This window comes from Glossina fuscipes, unplaced genomic scaffold (genome assembly GCF_014805625.2).
Source record: "Glossina fuscipes isolate IAEA_lab_2018 unplaced genomic scaffold, Yale_Gfus_2 26, whole genome shotgun sequence".
In the NCBI taxonomy this organism is placed as follows: Eukaryota; Metazoa; Arthropoda; class Insecta; order Diptera; family Glossinidae; genus Glossina; species Glossina fuscipes.
Genome location: NW_023998421.1, coordinates 6042983 through 6061916, shown reverse-complemented (window position 1 = coordinate 6061916; position 18934 = coordinate 6042983).

Below are 18934 nucleotides of genomic sequence, written 5' to 3'. Positions count from 1 at the left end.
GCCACAAAAGAAGTCATAAGGAATCCGTACATTGCAAAAAGGTTATTTATGTCGTAAGACCTACACTTGAACATACCTCTTTCGTTTAGTCTCCGCAATATCGTTGTCACGTAAACGCTATTGAGTCAGTTCAAAAACAATTCTTACATTTTGCGTGAAGTAACCCTTTGCAGGTTAGTTTTAGGCATCAGCTTTTTAATCAAGCTAATCAATGGCTTAATAGATTCATCAGTCCTGCTAAATGAGATTAACTTCGATATTCCAGTTCGTCTATCTAGCAATTTTAGCGAAGCTATGTGAATTATTCAAACAAACCCACTTAGGGTGATATGTATAAATTTTAACTACTTGTAGAATCCTACTTCCATGTCGGACTTAATACCATAACCATAGTGCACATAGTTAATTAATACGGTTTAGGAGTAAGGATTACCGCGTTCTTTTGGGCTTTCGTTTAATGGTCAATAGGTTTCTTAAGGTGTAAGAAATATATATATCTTCAGTTTATTTTCATTTTTCTGTCTCTCTCCTTAAGTAACAATATATGTTTCTCTTGCACTAAATAATGCGATAAATAATAGCAGTAGTGTAATTCTCTTATTGAGTATACTATATACACCTAGTTTGGATGACATTCACAAATTTTAACTAAATTGAGATCAAATAAATGAAAGCTTTCAATCGCTATTTCGGGCACTTGCGTATATCTGATCATCCTGTAATTACAATTCAATCGATGTGGATATCAAATAGTAGATCTTGGAAAGTAGAATATGACAAGTTAAGTGTGTTACTTCAACATAGTGAGTTGAGGTATTGGGGAGTTGGAGGGTAGAATACTTAACTAACGTCGAATAACATATACAGAACGAAATTGCTCGGAGTGCAGATAGTTCGAATTGTAATAGATCGAAAGAATATATGTATAAAGAAATAAATTACGTGCAACAAATTTTTTATTTAAATAAATGGACTAAAATGTGGAAAATAATTTCTCTTATGTGACTATACATAAAAAATTGCGGCACTACAGTTCGGGAGAGTGTTGCCGAGTGTCCGGGGACATCAATTCGGTCACGAAGTGGACATTTCTCTCTTCATGCTTACAAAGTTCAATTGATTTAAGAACTGAAGTGTACTGACCACGCATGCCTTCAAGGAGAACATTGAACGTTGTTTTAACGAAATTCAGTAAAGGGGAAAATCGCTCCTGAAAAGTTTGAGCAAACGAGAATGTATGAGCTGCCGCAAAGCGACTTGCGTATAATGTATACTCCATAACCAATAAACAATTTTCAATTCTTAATCATATATTTAAATTTTCTATCCCGTTACTTCATGCGTGACATTTGGGACACGCTTCATTAGTATAAATTTTGCATGCAAAGTGAACTATGCTGTTAGAGCACAAACATATATTTCCCAATCCAGAATATTCACATTACTGCATATACGGCAGATGGCTACTATTAAAGTAGATTTTAATATTGGCTCGGGCTAGTCACAACGTCGTCAAGGCGTGAAGTTTCATAAAGCGTAGAGAGGACAAAAATTGTGAAATTTCAGAAAAAGTTTTCATAATTTTTCTAAATTTTAGATCGAATAAATACTTGGATCATTTACGCGAATCTGGATGAAGCGTGAAGAAATGATAAGCTAATTGAAATCTGGCGGAAACGCAGAGAGTTTTTCACAAAGTAGTAAAAAAGGAGTAAAAACAGGAGTAAAAAAATTAAATCAAGATCGCATGAAGTAAATATTTCTTTTGCAGAAACTAAGAAATTTAGAAGAAGCAAAGAAAACATTTAGCTAACTGAAGCTGAATTGAACACAATCGCAATAAAATATTGCAAAACTGAGTGACGGAAACAAGCTCGAATAAAATTGAAACATTAAAGATGAATCGATTGAAGTTGAACGAAGTTTGACGAAAGGCTTCAACACAATATTAAACTGATCTATCGATTCACACATCCCTTCAGCATTATTCATTAGTAAGCAGTAAGTATTTGATTGTTTCCCTTTGATTGTTGTTGATAAATAACATTTGATCTTTCACCTTTCACTTACTGTGGTTTTGTTTGTATCCAGGAATGACTATCGAAAGCAATGAATCTTTCAACAAATAATAGTCAAATTTTCATAAGATGGAAAACGACATGTCACGTGAACATGCATTAGATCTTAACTAACAGCGGAATCACACAAGTTTCTTACCAAATTCTACATGAAGCTGCCTTAAAAATGTATATATATATATATATATATATACATATATATATATGTATATATACATACCAATATGCAAGAACAAAGTAAGAAAATTTACAAAAAATGATAACTAAGAATATATTTAAAAAATCCCATAATTAAAAGACATTTAAAGACACAAATCTGCAGACGCGACAGACAGACACTCTCAAAATGCATTTAATGCATACAATTTACAGAACATCCCGCACGTATGACAATCAATTGTTACCATCTTTCTTGCAGTGTTTACTAATTAACGTGCCCACTAATTTCTGGACTGTATGATAACTGAAACAACAACAGCTGTATAATGCAAGCAAGGCAAGCGGCAGTGAAAATGGCAGCGGCAGCAGCAGCATCATTCGATTGCATTGCAGTGCAATAAGGTAAAGCCAATGAAGTGGCAATGGCAGTCAATGCCATTGGGTTGAGAAACCAATGTTAAAATGTTGAAAAATGCTAAACGAAATACAAAGAATTTGCATATCAATTTGTAGGCAACAAAATGGCGTAAAATCTGCAACAAACAGCAACAGTAACAGCAACAGCAATAATAAAGAAAAAGAAATCAAAAAAAACAGCAACAATAACAGCAAAAAGAAAACGATCGACTTGTAAACCATAAAGAAATCATGATTCTCATTATTTAAGTAAAAATAATGCCACATTTAAGTTAAAACAAGCCAAAAAGAAAAAAGGGGAAAAAAGTAACAGCAACAGCAACAGCAATAGCAATAGCAACAACGACAGCAACAACAATCACAATAACCACAATAACGCTGCTAAGCTCAACAAATAAAGATATGTAAAAAAAGATCTTGCAACAGAGAGAGGAGAAAAAAAAAAAAAGAACGAACACCCCGTGGTAGACGGCAGCATATAATGCAGGCACCAACAAAGCTATAAAGACCTTCGAAAAAGTACCACATTAAGGTAAAGACGACGAAATGGATGCTGACGATGATGACGGTGATGATGACGATGATGATGATGATGATACTGACAATGGCATGGCCAGGCCAGGCAAGGCAAGGCAAAGTAAAGCCAAGCTTAAAGCTGGAACGTAGACAAGCAAAAGAAGGCAAATTTTATCATATATATTTCTATATATATATATATATATATATATATATATATATGTATAGATACATAAATACATAATTTGTTGACAAAAATTTATCAGAAACTTTAAGTCTTATTAGAGTAGGAGCGGTAAAGACAAAAAAAAAAAAACACAACTGTAGAAGAATAGAAAAAATAAAAAAAAAAATATTGCTTAGCTTTTTTTTTTTAGATTGCAAAACTTATGATTCTTTTCACATTTCAAAATGAGTTTGCAACAAACAGTAGCAACGACAGAGAAATTGCTGAGCAAAACTTTCAATAACTGCTTAATGTAAGGATTCATAGCGATTTAGTCTCACGAGCATACGGCTTATGTCTTTCACTTTTTTAGCTTTCAGTTTTAAAACAGAGGCAAGCGCCTCTTTTGCCTTAAATATTAACTTTATCATAATCTTAAACTCCCACTCGATGCAATATGAAACCTTTCTGCCTTAAGATTATAACGTAGAGAGCTAGTAATGGTGATATTAATGGTAGTGAGGGTGAATAGCATGGCGTTTGTTTAACAATTTGCACAGCGGTAGCCTATGTTAGTAGCTAAGCATTTAAAATAGCATGTTTAGGCATTTGTGTTTCACTGCCCATTTTCTAGCAACAATTGGTTTTCTGTTTCTGTTCTTTTAACGAAAATGTATAAAAAATGCAGAAAAAAAAGAGAGAAATAAGGAAACCCTAAGACACCGGTCACAGGCGAAATGTAGGCAAATATATCTACAGGCTAAAGGTACACAAAGGACAGACATTTTTACAATTCAAGACGCGAAAATCCGATAAGCGTCAGTGAAGCGAGTTAATAGCAACAAATAAATGCTACAAAACACATTTAAACCGCCAACCGTCCAAACGGCGAACTAACTTTTCTCTATTGTTTGTACTTACATTGCATGGACCACTCTGCGCTCTTCTATATGAAGATATCCAAAATGACGACACAATACCGCTGTTGCATTTGGCATATTGTTTTGTTAGAGCTTGAAAACCATATGTGCAGTGTGCAAACAACATATGCCTAAAAGAGTTCTTAAAGTATATTCGAGTTTTCCTTGCCCCCTCTACCCCCTTGCTTTGCTTTGCTGGTGTTGTTGTTATTTTATTATATTTTTTGGCTAAACGAACAAGTCTATTGTTTTCAGGCAACCAGCTACTGTTTTTCAGTTCGCAACTCTTTTTATGAAGCATTCGACATATAACACATCGATCAATAATTCCCGAGACTAATATTTATATTCTTTATATTATTGCTTTGCGAGTCACCACAACTTGAACTACGGTCCTTTTTTTATTTTCAAAACATTAAAAAAAAAAAAACACGAATTTCGTGTTTTGATTAAAGATTGCTTTCAATTAGCAAAAAGCATCTTTCAAATTCAGTATGAGTCTGAAAAGTGTAACGGCAGCGCCTCTCTGTTGAGAACTAAAAGTTGTAATTGGTTTTTGCTGATTTTAAACAAGCTCCTACGGACCGACACGCGAAAACACCGAAACATCTCGAAACTAATCGTGAAATTTTAATTTTCTATAAATTGCCAGAGGACGAAGTGCATCACTATTTTCTAGGAAAATTTGGGCATTGGAAAGCTGCCTTTCAAGTAAGTACTACGCTTGACCACACTAAGATCAGAGGACCGTACACAAGACAGTGGATAAAATGTGGTAAAATTAAACGAATTGGAGCTTCACCCTTGGCATTCTACAGATCTGGCCCCCAACGACTATTATCTGCTTGGGATGCTCCAAAGAGGAAAGGTTGAGAATAAAAAAGATATCCAAATACTAGACAGACGTTGGGCTGATTGCAAAGATGGCTATGATTATGTTAAGTAAACTTAAATTTTGCAAAAAAAAAAAGTTAATCCCGGCAATTATTGACGAGTGTGATGTATCGTTGCTCTCCATCTCTGATAAAGAAAGCCATGCGCTATTTTACTACCATAATACTGGCGGCCATACGTATACCATTACTTGTAAATTTATATTGTTTTCTATTTTATATTTGCATGTTCGCCATGGAAAGGCTTCCTAAAGATTTCTCTTAGCGCATATTAATCGTAGGATATTGTAAATGCATTTTGCTTTGTTTGTCTATATTAGGCTATAATTCATAATTCATTGTATTATTGAGTTTGGGCCTGTATATGCAGTATATGCATACGCCTCGATTGGATGTCTTTATTTGGTTAACAAAATTTTGTGGGAATTAGTTAAGGCGGTGAGTTTGTGACAAAAAAATACGCCATTAGCTTTCTTTGGTAAATTTAAAGTCATCAGTATAGGTAATGATTTTGCGAACTGACTATTAGTTAGCCGAGATACGCGGTGCGGTTGTGAAACCCGTTCGCGTTCACTGCAACTCTTAAATGGTGGATGATATTGTTCGTAACTTTCGAAAAACGGGAAACGTTATCATAAAAGAGAGAAGGGTTTCTTGACGAGACTTCACTGCCTACAAATACCGGCATTATTGGAAGTCTTGTGTTCAAATGTACTTTAAATTGAAAGAAAAAAGTTCGACTTCTATTTTTTCACTTTCCAGATTCTGCTTTGCTTTAATCAAACTTGTGTGCATCTCTACAGAATTCTACAAAGGTCAAGAAAACAACATAAGTATTGGTAATATACGGAAGACGTTTTCAATTTGAGAAAAAACTGATACTATAGGATAACTAATAACATTTCACAACGTAATTCCTATACCACTTCGCTCACAAACTATTGCCACGGAGTATTGTTGTTATAGGAAACCTAGGCGATCAAAAAAAAATCTGGCGAAGACTTGTAATCGAACTCATTTGTTTTGGAATGAAATGCGTTCCTGGAAGGTATAATGCTTTATCTGATGTTCATTCATTCTTTCTACCTTTCGATCTTTATCTGAATTTCAGATGACATTAATCTATGAGGTGCCAATATATGGCGTAGTATTTTCTCGTGCTCGACTTTTCTTTCCGAAATACGTCGCTACATGTCTAATATGATATAGAGATGCGTAAGGATTTGTTGTTGTGTGGATGTATTAAGTTCCTAGCGGCAAATTATTCTCTTCCTATTTTGTCCTATCTATACGACATTACTAGATATTCACTTCATACGATTAAGGATTTTTTGTACGATTTACGATAATTTGTAAAATTTTCCTTACTCTCCATTACAATTATAGAGTGGATTTATTACATGGCGTGGATTTATTTTGCTTCAAATTTCTTAACTTAAATCACTATAGTCGGCGGCTCTTCCTTGTAAATATGGTAAAAAACACTTCTGGACCATTCACCCTTAAACCAGAGTTCTCAACTTAAAAAACGCCATTGGCATTGAGGTGACCATGTTACCGTTCTACTAACGTAAATTGGAGGTAGAGGGCCCACTGTAGATGTTTTAAGAAACGTTGTCTTTAATTAACGTAAGAGATGTTTCCAACCTTCTAGAATATATGGGGGAAATTTATGAGGAAATTTTTTCTTGAAATTTCAGGCTTCTCCTCATATAATTCATGTCAAACCGCAAAAAGAACGCTTTTCTCGAAACACGATGTTTTCAGACGATTCACATCGTAACTTCTATGATTTCCACATTTTTTGCAGTATCTTTAAGACACTGTTGTTAACTGAAGAATTTTTATTAACAAAGATGGCCTTTCCTTATGAAAAATTGAATTGAAACACTCACCAATCACACAAACATCAAGGTTTTCACCAATCTTTACGCGTTCCGCTAGCTATGGTCATTCAGATTTTTTCCTTGTTTTTTAATTCAAAGTTATATCAATCGCAGTATGTGCCGCAGAGTCCTTTCAATTGACACTGCCTGGCGGGAACGGCTGCGGTGTTGCCAAATTTTTATACTTTTTAAAAGTAATTTTTTTTCCTGAAATTTGTTATTCTATTACCTTTCGTTCCATCACGAAAAAAAGGCCTTTTTTTGGGGGGGGCTGTTACGATAAGATCACCCCTCCAATAGAAATATGAAGCTCTCAGATTAAAATACGAACTACTATGTTTGTCAAAGTTAAGTTTATTCATTATCTTAAAGTCATTTGACGCTTATGTTATGTTCATATAGAATGGTAGCGGATATAGTGAATATATTATTATCTCTAATCATTTTTTTTACATTTATTTTCAGCTTTCATAACACCAAAGAGTCGCGGTGCATGTTTAATGGTCATTTATCATTCGTATACATCATATGTAGATGTTATGCATAAAATTTCATAATTAAGCAAATTTATGCAATTATAATGAAATGTATGCATACCAGACAGACGGGTAACAACAATTCATTAAAAATGTCATATTTAATAAAGTGCCAACAACATTCACGCTACATTTTCAATACGAATACAATGTAACTATTTAGCACTTGCTACCGTAACCGGTGTAAAATTTTGTATTCTTCTGATCTTTCTCTCTCTCTCTCTCTCTCTCTCTCTCTCTCTCTCTCTCTGTTTCTCTTTCTAACACACACACACACACACACACACACACACACACACACACACACACAAACACATGAAAGCATATTGCTAAATAGAGATGTGAGTAGAAGTTGCTTACATTTTTTATGGCTTATCGCGTAAACATAACATTTGTTAAGCATTAACTAACGCCATCTATCAACAACAACAAGAACAATTGCAACGACAATAAGATCAGTAAAAGCAACAACAAGTAACAAATAAAAAGACAAGCATGTAGAAGCCAAGGACGGTCGCCGAGAAAATAAAATTTTTCAATAAAACGAAAAATGTTGCATGTGGAAAAAAACTAAATTATTGAAAACCTCTCTCGACGAGGGGAGATTAAACAACTTCATAATTTAGAAGACAACATACTAAAGCAACAATAATAACAACAAAAACAACAAGAATCATCTTATTGTGGCAACAATAACGGACCAACTCTTCGTAAGTAATAGTTTAAACACGCAACCAGTGAAAACTTAAGCTCAACTTGAAATCAACTTGTTGTTGTTGTTGTTGTTGTTAGCAACAGTTACCAACCAACTGGCAATCTAGCTAAAAAACAGACAGCCTAGACAGGCATGCGGTAGTGTCTACATAGCTGCTGCGCATTCGATTTTGTTTGTTGTTTTTTGCTTTTTTTTTGCTTTTTGTTAAGTAGAAAAAATATTAAATTGATTTTTTTCTCTTGTCTGTCTGTTTGGCTGTTTGCTAGTTAGTCTGTTTGTTTGTTTCTAAAATGCGTTTATAATGGGATTATCGTGCTAAAATCAACTTTATCACTTCGATATTTAAGCGACACTTGACTTTCAACACCCAAAACTGGAGGATTTTAAATTATGCTTCTATTGCGCGCGATTGCAAAAAACATACAAAGTTTATATGTATTGGTGCACTTGGCCGTATTAACTGCACAGTAAACTCGTTTTTTTTTTTTTTTCTTTTTTTATGTGTTCTTTACAGTAGGCCAACCAAGAATTATGCAGCAAGTGAGTTGTTGTTGCGTATTGTTGCGATCGCGTTTTTGGTGCTTAAGCTTAAATAAGTTTGCTTACCGAACTGTTTGTGAATAGAGGGTACGCCACAAACAGCTTATTAAAGCTCGCGTAAAAAGTATTAAGCCTTTGATGATCAATATTTAGAAATTATACTAAGAAAAATTTTATCTCATATTCACTTCTCTAAACTTGGGCCATGTTTTGATGGCATTTCCACAGAAGCAGAAGCACCGCTCCGCTAGCGCATGTCGCATCGATGTTAACAAGTTGTAATCGGAAAAGGATTCATGGGCGGATGTTATATGAAAAAATGACCAAAAATTGCTTTGTCTATTATTTCGAGTATTCTTCGAAGAGCGAATGGTTCGAACCGATTATTCTAAAGTATGAAAGAAGTGGTAGTCAGTGGGAGCTAGATTTGGAGAATATGGAGGATGATGAAAAAGTTCCAAGTCTGTTTTTTGTAGTTTTACCAGGCACATATTCACACTGTGTGGTCTGACGGTATCTTGCAGTAAGATAAGAGTCAATCTGTTAAACAACTTTAGCTGTATTTCTTTTAGTTTTAACGTAAATTTTATCTACTTGGTTACAGTATACTTACGCTGTGATCGAGGAGCCCGCTTCCATAATATCCTAATGAACCCCACCTGCGCTAGACCATCAAAGACTAAGCATCAGCTTCTGCTGATCAACACTACGCTTTGAAGTACGTTTTGGTTTGATTGTCATATTAAATCCATTTCTCATCACAAGCGGTTATTCGATTAAAAAATGGGTCAGATTTGTGAGGAGAAAACTACATCGAACCCACTTATCCCACTCATGAAGAACCCACTTATCTAATTTATTCACTTTCCCGATTTCAGCTAAATGAGTTACTTTGCTAACACCAAACCTTAATGACAACTTATAACCATTTTGAGATGGGTCAGATTAAGCGGTGACCTTTAGTACGTCGTTAGTGACCTTTGAATCTGGACGACCGCGTGGATCGTTCATGGGATCGAAGTTACCAGTGCGAAATCTGGCAAACCAATTTGCGTAGTCAGACTAGAACCAAATACACTATTTATGTTTCGTGCGGTCGGCGAAGCCGTAGTCCCGCGTAAGAACTCGTACTTTATAAAAGTACAAACATCCATTATCAGAAAAATATAAAATAGTTTTTAAAAAAAAGTTAATATTTTTTAGACCTTGGAATGATTTACTTACTTCTACGAGCAACATGTGCAACTTCTTAACAAAAAAAAAAAAAAAAAACCAGAACCGTAAAATATTAAGTCATTGTCAAACAGCAAGCTGTCAAAGTTGGCAAAATTGTAAACTACAAGTTCCATCCTTGTCAACCTGATAGTACGAAATAGTAAGAGATAAACTGGCTCTTCTCTGCATAGGGGAATACTTTTACGAATTTCTGATGGCTTTTTAAAAATTCGATCTGTTGCACTAATTGGGGCGCAAAACTTTTTCGATCTTACTTAATGTATGTTTTTGTGCATTGCTTCTTTGTTACTGGTATGGCGAGCAAAGACATTGAAAATATGGCTGATTGAAGGTCTTACGTACTTTTAAGCATGTCTAAGCATTTCCACCGAAATACTGCCAGCGTTGTTGCACCAGTACGGCATCTGATCAAACTGAAGCTATTATTTTTTAGCTGGCACAGAGAGTGACAAACTAAATTTATACATTACATACTATTTGAATTGCATGAAATCATAAAAATTATCATTAAATATATGTAGAGATATAAATATTTTGCTTTTTCGTTCTATGTTAACACGAATATAATAACAAACATAAATATGTATTAAGCTTCTCTTGCGCAAACAACGTTTACTCAGCACTAACACTGTCGTTGTCGTTATGACTGCCACATCCCAGTGCTTGTCTGGTTGGCATCAAGTAGGAAGTTAGACTAACAGTTATTCTACGACACATATGATACAATTGCTTCGTTGTTGCTTAGTTAGATGCAGTGTATGCATATGTAAGTTAAAATTTAATAGCCGCTGTTAAGATAAGCTAAAGTTTCGATGTCTTGTGGGCTATGCGCCTAAAGATTTGTTTTACAACTTTCCTCTTTCTTATCTCTTCGCTGCTGCTATACAGAGACTTAACGTTTCATATTTTACTACTTCATCCATGCACACCGTGTCTCAAAAACAATCGGTAGACAAACACGATGTGTGTGTCTATGCTTTACATAACATCAGCATGTGGTTGCTTGAGAAGCAAATATATTCATATTGATATTATCTGCATAAATGTCATGCTATTAATGACATATAAATTTCTCTCTAATATTATGACAGCATTTACTGCCGTGTCTTTGACTGTGCAATTTAAGTAATTTGAGTGAAAATGTTTTCGCTTAATGCTTAAATTAAATATTATATAATATATTGATTTCATTACTTAATTCAGAAGGACATAAGAAATTTGAGGAAGTTTGATTGCAAATTTCGATATGGATTTCAAATGATAATGAACTGCAATTAAAATAAGTGAAATGAAGTAAATGGCGAAATGAAGCTAATTAGTTTCGATGATATCGACTTTTCGACTAATTTAACTTGTGATAACGAAATTATAATCAGAAAAAATTCCCTTTTACCTACTAGGTTACACAGAGTACCTTATGTATTCGTCGAACATTTGTCATTCACAGAATGAATTATTGTAGACAATGAAGAGCATATATATTCTTGATCAGTGTGAACAACATAACCAATTTGGCCTTGTCTATCTGTCCTTGTCTTTATGTCTGCATATTATAAGCGAAATTCAGATGTTACCTAACAACGAGGACCTATTCAAGATTCCATATAGAGTTGATTGAAATTTACTGCGTCGTCGGTTGAAGTATGCTTTTATAATAATAGGTGTTACAAATCGATTTTCGATCATAGCTCGGAACGTAATCGTTTTGATTTCGTATTTTTAAAACTATTCTCGGCTATGCTGTATACGGTTTTATTAATATCACTGGTGTTCCTTATACTTGGGCTCAGTTGACCTATGTCTGATTATCCACAATAAGCCATCGAACAAAGGGTTTCGCATTAAACATTAAAGTTTTTTAATAAAAATTTCTTTTCACAGAATTCTCTTTACTCTCTTTCTCCAAAAATGTATTCTTACATCGATGTTTTCAAGCAAATAAATGTGATCTAATAAATCAAAACTTTCACTTAAGAAAGTCATTTGTTTTAATATCAACACAAACTTCTTGCCAAAAGTACGCTATCGCACATGATTCCTGTGTGAGACAAAAAAAAAAAAAAAAAAAAAAAAATAGAGACATAAAAATCTATTATTAATTTTTTCTCATTTTATTACAAAACATTTCATATTTGTTTGTCTTGCCCTTACAGTAACTAAGCGCAAGTAAAACCCAAAGAAACCGTAAAAAAACCTTATACTAAAAAATTATGAAGAAAGCTTTTTTATAGCTAACCATAGTTTTATGATGATAAAGATGATAACATGTGTGAACGGTCAGTAGCTGCAAGCTTATGTTGGCCATCGTGCGTGGTCCATTTAAGTGTATGAGAGTAATATTGCTGTTGTTGTTTTTATTGTTGCCGGTACTTTCTTAAGTTATTTGTCATATTAGATATAATGGAAATTGATGATATGGTCATTATATAAAAGATTTTAGATATTTTCTTCTGTTATTTTTCCCTTCTTGAGGGAAAAAGATTTCGTTTTATTGATTTTCTTAAAGGTTAGATTGAGAACAAAAATATGTTTTATGAAAAAAATTTGTTTATTAGCAAGAAAATACGAAAACTCGAGAGATAGAGAGAGAGAGAGATAGATAGATAGATAGACAGATAGAGAGAGAGAGAGAGAGAAAGAAAAATAGAGAGAAAGATTTGAATCACTTGTTGGACAATATTTTTGTTCCCTCTGTTGGAACTTTCTCACGATCATTATCGTATGATAAAAAAATCACAACTGCGGAGCGAGTGCAAGTAGACATGAGCGTTGAAAATGACGACAGCTTATTTAAACATTCGAAAAGGATACCGACGCTAAAGTAAACATAAAGTATATGTCACTAGCAACAAATTTGCCAACAATCCGGACACAAAATTTACACGTACACATACACACACAAAAATACGCACATACGTGTGCTTGGACTAAATAGAAAAATGAAAATTTAAAAGAAAAAGTATACTTTAGAGCGTGATTGCGTATGTGTATGTGTATGTGTGTGTGTGTGTGTGTGGGCCTGCGTATGTTTATAAAAAAGAAAAAAAACATATTCAATATTAAGCTAACACACATATACATATACACATATATACATACACCTCACACACACATAACTAAAGACGTGTGTAACGCTATGGCCACGCTGCAGCATCATCTGATTAAAAACTAAAAAGAAAATAACTAAAAAGTCAAGACAAAATGTTGTTGCGGTTGGTAACAGAAAACATAAAAACGATCAGCGATCATAGCACATATTCAAGGATATATCTATGCATGCATGTATGTAAGTGTGCCTCTGCACTAAGTGAGGGTATTTTCTATGCCATGCCATCTCTGAGTTCACTTTAATAAAAGCGAAGCGTGCTATTGGTAGTTGGCGCGAGTGTTAAAGAATTGTCGGCTTCTTTATGGTTACTTTGTATGTTTTTCTCTTTACATAGTGTGCCCTAAGCTAGCTCGGAGCGGTAAGACGGGATAATGGGTGACAGAGTTTTGATATTCACACTTGTGTCACGTTAGGTGTACTGTTGTACTGGTTGCTGTTAATCTATATGGAAGCACCGAAATTTTAAAAATACACTTGCAAAAAAAAAAACCTATGGATCGACAACGTGACAAAACCTTTAAAGCGATATTATTCCATTTAGACTATATAGAAATGGACTTTGAAGACCTTTTAATATAAGCATATATATTTGATTATGTTTATCTGGATTAGTTTAACAACACAATATTGATATAAAACGTCTCTATTGTTCTCCTGTTGAACTTTTAAGCTTGACCTTTGTCTTCTTAGTTCACTAAGAAACTAGTATATCAGACCATAATCGCTGGTGCTGGCCCAACACGAAATATAATATCTGAAGTTTTGGAAACGTCAACTATAGTCGTCAGTTGACCTGAACACTGCACACAAATCCCATGCATCTGAGAGATAGAGAAGAGTTATTGACCATAAGACCACATAAGCATCTTTCTCGAATAAATTCTCTGCTGCGCTTTCCGTTTGCATTCCAATCCCACTAAACGTTGGTAGTGTTCGGACGGCAAGTTCTCAAATATATTTCTTTTATAGGCCAATTTTATTTAACTAACTTAGCATAAGTTAGGCAGCTTTTCGACGAATAGCGCCACTAACACTTACTAAGCAGCCTCTTCCAACACCCAAGAAGCTCTTTAAACTTCAACAAACTAGCATTTTTAATGCAGATTACACTACACTCATCCTGAAAAACGTGGGTATTTGCCTCAAAGTCTTAATAGAGTTCGGTCTAAATGTTGTCAGTCTACTGTACCTGTGTCTGGTGGATATAGTCCATATAGACTGAAGCCCTTTCTGTATCATCAAGCTAAATAGGCAGCCTTCTTCTCGTCTTCTAGTTGTCACTTAGTGCTTTCTCATTGTTTGTGTAGTTTCGATATGTTTCTATCACAAATCCTTTAACTCAAAACTATAACGACATATTCCTTCGTTGTCATGTGCCTGAGAAATAACTTGAGCTGGTTAAGTAGCAAGAGACAGACTTCGAAATGCTTACATTTTTTTTCGATTAGATTTGCTAGCTTGTAAATTTTGAATTTCTTGTTAACAACGCCAAGCTCTTGTAGACAGTTAAGTCAATCAAAAAGTTCCCATTTTGGGAGCTTTTAGCAAAATTTGATCCAAAAATTCTAACGATTTGCAAGAAGCCTCTCGACTTTTCTCGCAAAATCCAAAACAAAAGCCGTTTGATAATGTGACCTCACAATACATTGCGCATTGCAGCGCTATCTTTGCCCAATGAAAGATACGGGCATGTAACGCGTTTATGCAAAAGAAGTTTTCGATGATTTCTGATGATTGTCAGCGAATTTCTGGACAAAATAGCTACACCTGGATTTAAGAAGACATGAAAAAATTCAATGAGAATTACCAGATGGTGCTAACTTACTTGTAGAACTTATTTGGAGGAAGTCGTCCATCAAAGGAATTTCGCCTCAGTTTGCAATTTTCTGAATTCCGACCATTTTTAAGGCAGTTAGCAGTGACAGATAAGTATTATAAAACTTTCTAATCGTATAGTAGACGCAAAGGGCAGTCTTGATATTTCAATCGATATTTCAGCTGAGCTGACCTATATTTGAGATGGCTAAGAAAATTTCGTCGTTACACTGAACGGTAGGGCAGATGCCTTTACAGCCAGGCTAACACATACAGGCTAATACATATTTTAGAGAAACAAAATGCGATTTTATACTCGGTTGCCATTTTTAATCCCAGATTTCTGTTTTATGTAACCCAATATCATAAGAAGTGTCGCGTAGGATCGGAATTCGTTTGACTTTGAATACTCTCTTACACATGTCCAGCATACGTAACACTTTATGCTGGCCATTTTATCATCACCAGTCATACATTCTTCGTCATATTTTGTTTTCAGTGTATATTCGTTGAGATTCGTTTAAGTAAAGCGTACCGCCTTTTTTCAATTGCGATCATCACAATATCATTTTCATTTCAATTGACGATGATGTTGGTAATGTTGTTATTGTTGTTGTTGTTGTTGTTCTTACTATAATTGTTGTTCTACAGATGGTGATATTGATGGCTAATCCACCACCATAGGTACGATACATTCACATAAGAGTATTTGTGACACTGGTTTATTAGAATTGACCAAAAAAAGAAAAAAAATAAATAAATAAAAAATAAAGGTTACGACAAGGTTGTCGTGAACTCTTACTACATTTTGCAAAAAGTTTATGCAACAAAGATCACCATTTACAGATATTGCCAACTTATTTTCCATACACATCGTATTTTGGCAGGTCAGCAACATGCGGTGACGTATTTCGAGGTTTATTTGATTTAGAAAAGAAACTTAAACACAAAATGCCGCTCAGAGAGAGAGAAACTCAAAGTGATTAAGAAATGACGATGGTGATGACAATGATGCTCATGTGGTGTGGTAATAGTGATGAAAATAAGGCGGCATTGTTTCAACACATATCGAACAAGTTAATCACTTGTCAGTATAATTGTTTGAAAAATTTCATATTAGGAAGAAAGTGCAAAAAGTAAATATTTGCAACGAACATATCCGTACATGTATGTATGCAAATATCGCATTAGCATACAAAATCCGAATGAATGGCCTTCAATCACATGCTACTTATTGCACAAATCACACTTTAATCAGATTTCATGTGTTCGTGAAAAATCGATAAATAAATGACAAAAACCATTTCATAGTATATCGGAATAGCGTCGGGTAAGGTATGATATTGTATGGCATAGTATGGTATGCATGCATGCATGCTGTTAATATCCTAAACACCTATAAGAGTACGTACATCACACCGACATCAATATTATGTTACGGTGTGCCATCATCAAAACAATATCTGAATAGCTAACAAACGAGCGAACGGTGTGACTTTGTGTGACATTTCGTATTTAGACTGTCGCCTTGCTACTTACTAACGCGTTGCTTGCTTGCTGATTTTGCGTATAACTTCCTTTTGGTGCATTAGGGCCGTTGTGGCGGTTCTTGTTTTTCGCTTTTTTTTTTCATTGAAAACTTATTGCTGCTCATGCAATATTACAAACAACAATTTCTACTTTTCTTACCACGTAAAAGTGCTACTATTTGGTGCGCGCTAGTCGACATCATCATCTTCATCTTTGACACGGCATAAATAGCAAAATTCAAAAGATTTCATTGTCTCGTTGTCGTTGTGCGCAATGCACAGAGAGGCAGCATGCAAGTTACTAAGCACATTGATTCGCTTTATTCATCCATTCATTCATTCATTCATTCATTCATTCCACTGTTATATGCCGTAACTCTGCTGAGTGCATTTTCTAGTTTCTGCTCCGACTTGACTATTTTGCATGTCATTGTAAACTTTCACATTGTGACGTATTTATGGATATCAAGTGCCACAAATTTTCGACATACGTATCCATCTTAATGTCAAACACAAATATTATATGAGATGTTTTCAACAAACATAACTACGTACCAACGTATGTACGTATTAAAGCTTGCATACATATGCACCAAGTGCTTAAGATGTACACAATTTAAACGTTAGATGCTTAAAAGCAAAAAATTAAAACCAAAGTTGGAGACTTTTTTTGTTCTTTTTTTAATATCCAAATAATTTTATTACTTGACTTCGTTGCATAATTAGAAAATTATTTATTTTCTCAGAACTCACTTACGTGTCTTAGAAATTCGTTCTTAACGTGTAAGTACACCAAAGTTTTGTTTGCCCTTATAAGACGTTTACGTTTAAGGCGAAAACACAGAAATGTCTTTCCATATTTGCCGACTCATTGCTTGCAATACATTGCACTTAAACGTCAAAGTCTCATAATCAATAAAAAGTTGTAAGCAATTACAAGAAAAGCAAAAAAAAAGGAAGTCCACACTTGTCCTTTCAGATGTTTTAAAAGGCTTCTGTAAATTGTTAAAAAAAAAAATTAAATTTTTTTTTTTGCTTAAAAATACCTTGAACCTTCTAGAGGGTTTCGAATACAATTCATTCTCCCTGAAATTTCGTGCATCAGCCATGAGCATCTGTCTAATGTTTTTTCTCTTGATTTCTAACTTCTCTAATACACGTACATTTGTGTTTCGAAACAGTTTATCTTCATTTGAAAGCACTTCCAGGCAAAAGTATGTTATTGCAGCTTCACCAACGCAACCTTTGAGGAGAAATTAGGTTAAGAGCGATTCGAAACACTTCTGCTAAGAAATTAAAAGTTTGAAATGAAGTTTTCGGTATTGATTTTGAACTGGCATCTTGTGTACATCGTCCTCGCGTCTTCTCTGCCATCTTGCAATACGTAAAGTGCGCAATGTATGCATGGAGTCTTTGACAGCTGCAGCAAAAGCATGCAGCATAAAATCTACGAGTTAAGAGAACGAGTGTAAGAGTGATTTTATGATCCGGGGAGCGCAGACTAATGAGAAAAAAAATAACAAACAAGTCTTACAATGGAAGAACAATTGTGCAACATATTCGAAAATTTTAAACGAGTTTGTCGCGGAACATAAAGTTTCGAAACGGCGTGGGGAGAGTTTTTTTGGTCGAAAATTGCACGGTTTCACTCAAACGCTTGCCCGTCGAACGAAACTTAAAATTTTCAAAAATCCCTATGTACTACTACGCTAGCCGAGTCATGTATGTTATATTAAATGATATTTCTGTTTCTTTCAATCAAATTGTGTCGTAACAGGTCCGGGCCGCTGAGCTGCTTCAATTGAAGATTCCTGATAAAAATGGCTTCGGTGTTGAAATTATTTTTTCTACTTCTTAAAGGTATGTTTTTCAGTCTCCTCAAATATTATAATTCCTTCTATCGCAAAAGTGTTGCATAAAGATATAGAAAGATTTGAGATGGACCTATTTTTTGTTATATTGATTGATTCAAAAAGCGATACTAAACTTGCCTGTCCGGCTGTCCACCTTACCTCTTTGTGTTCAATTTGCAGGCCATCATTTTTCAGATTAATTGATGAAATTTGGCACACTGACGTGTTTCGGCCTGAGAACAAGGGGCTATTGAAAGTTTTTCGGATCGAAGCACTTTTTCGAGCACTTGCCACATAAAGATTTAATTTCAAAGCCCCTCCTATGGACAACTGCAGAATGGTGTGGACTATTGGATTATGGGTCGTGGCATAATATTCCTTAACTCTTATGCTTTTTGAAAAAGTAATCCTTACCTCTCTTGCAAAGCTTTGAAATACACAATAAAATGAATTTGACGGCTTCATATGAAACCTAAAAAAAAAAAACCGAACAAAACTATACAATAATTGAACAGAAAGTTTTTAATATCAATTTTCAACGATTTCCGTTACATTTTATGCAAAAC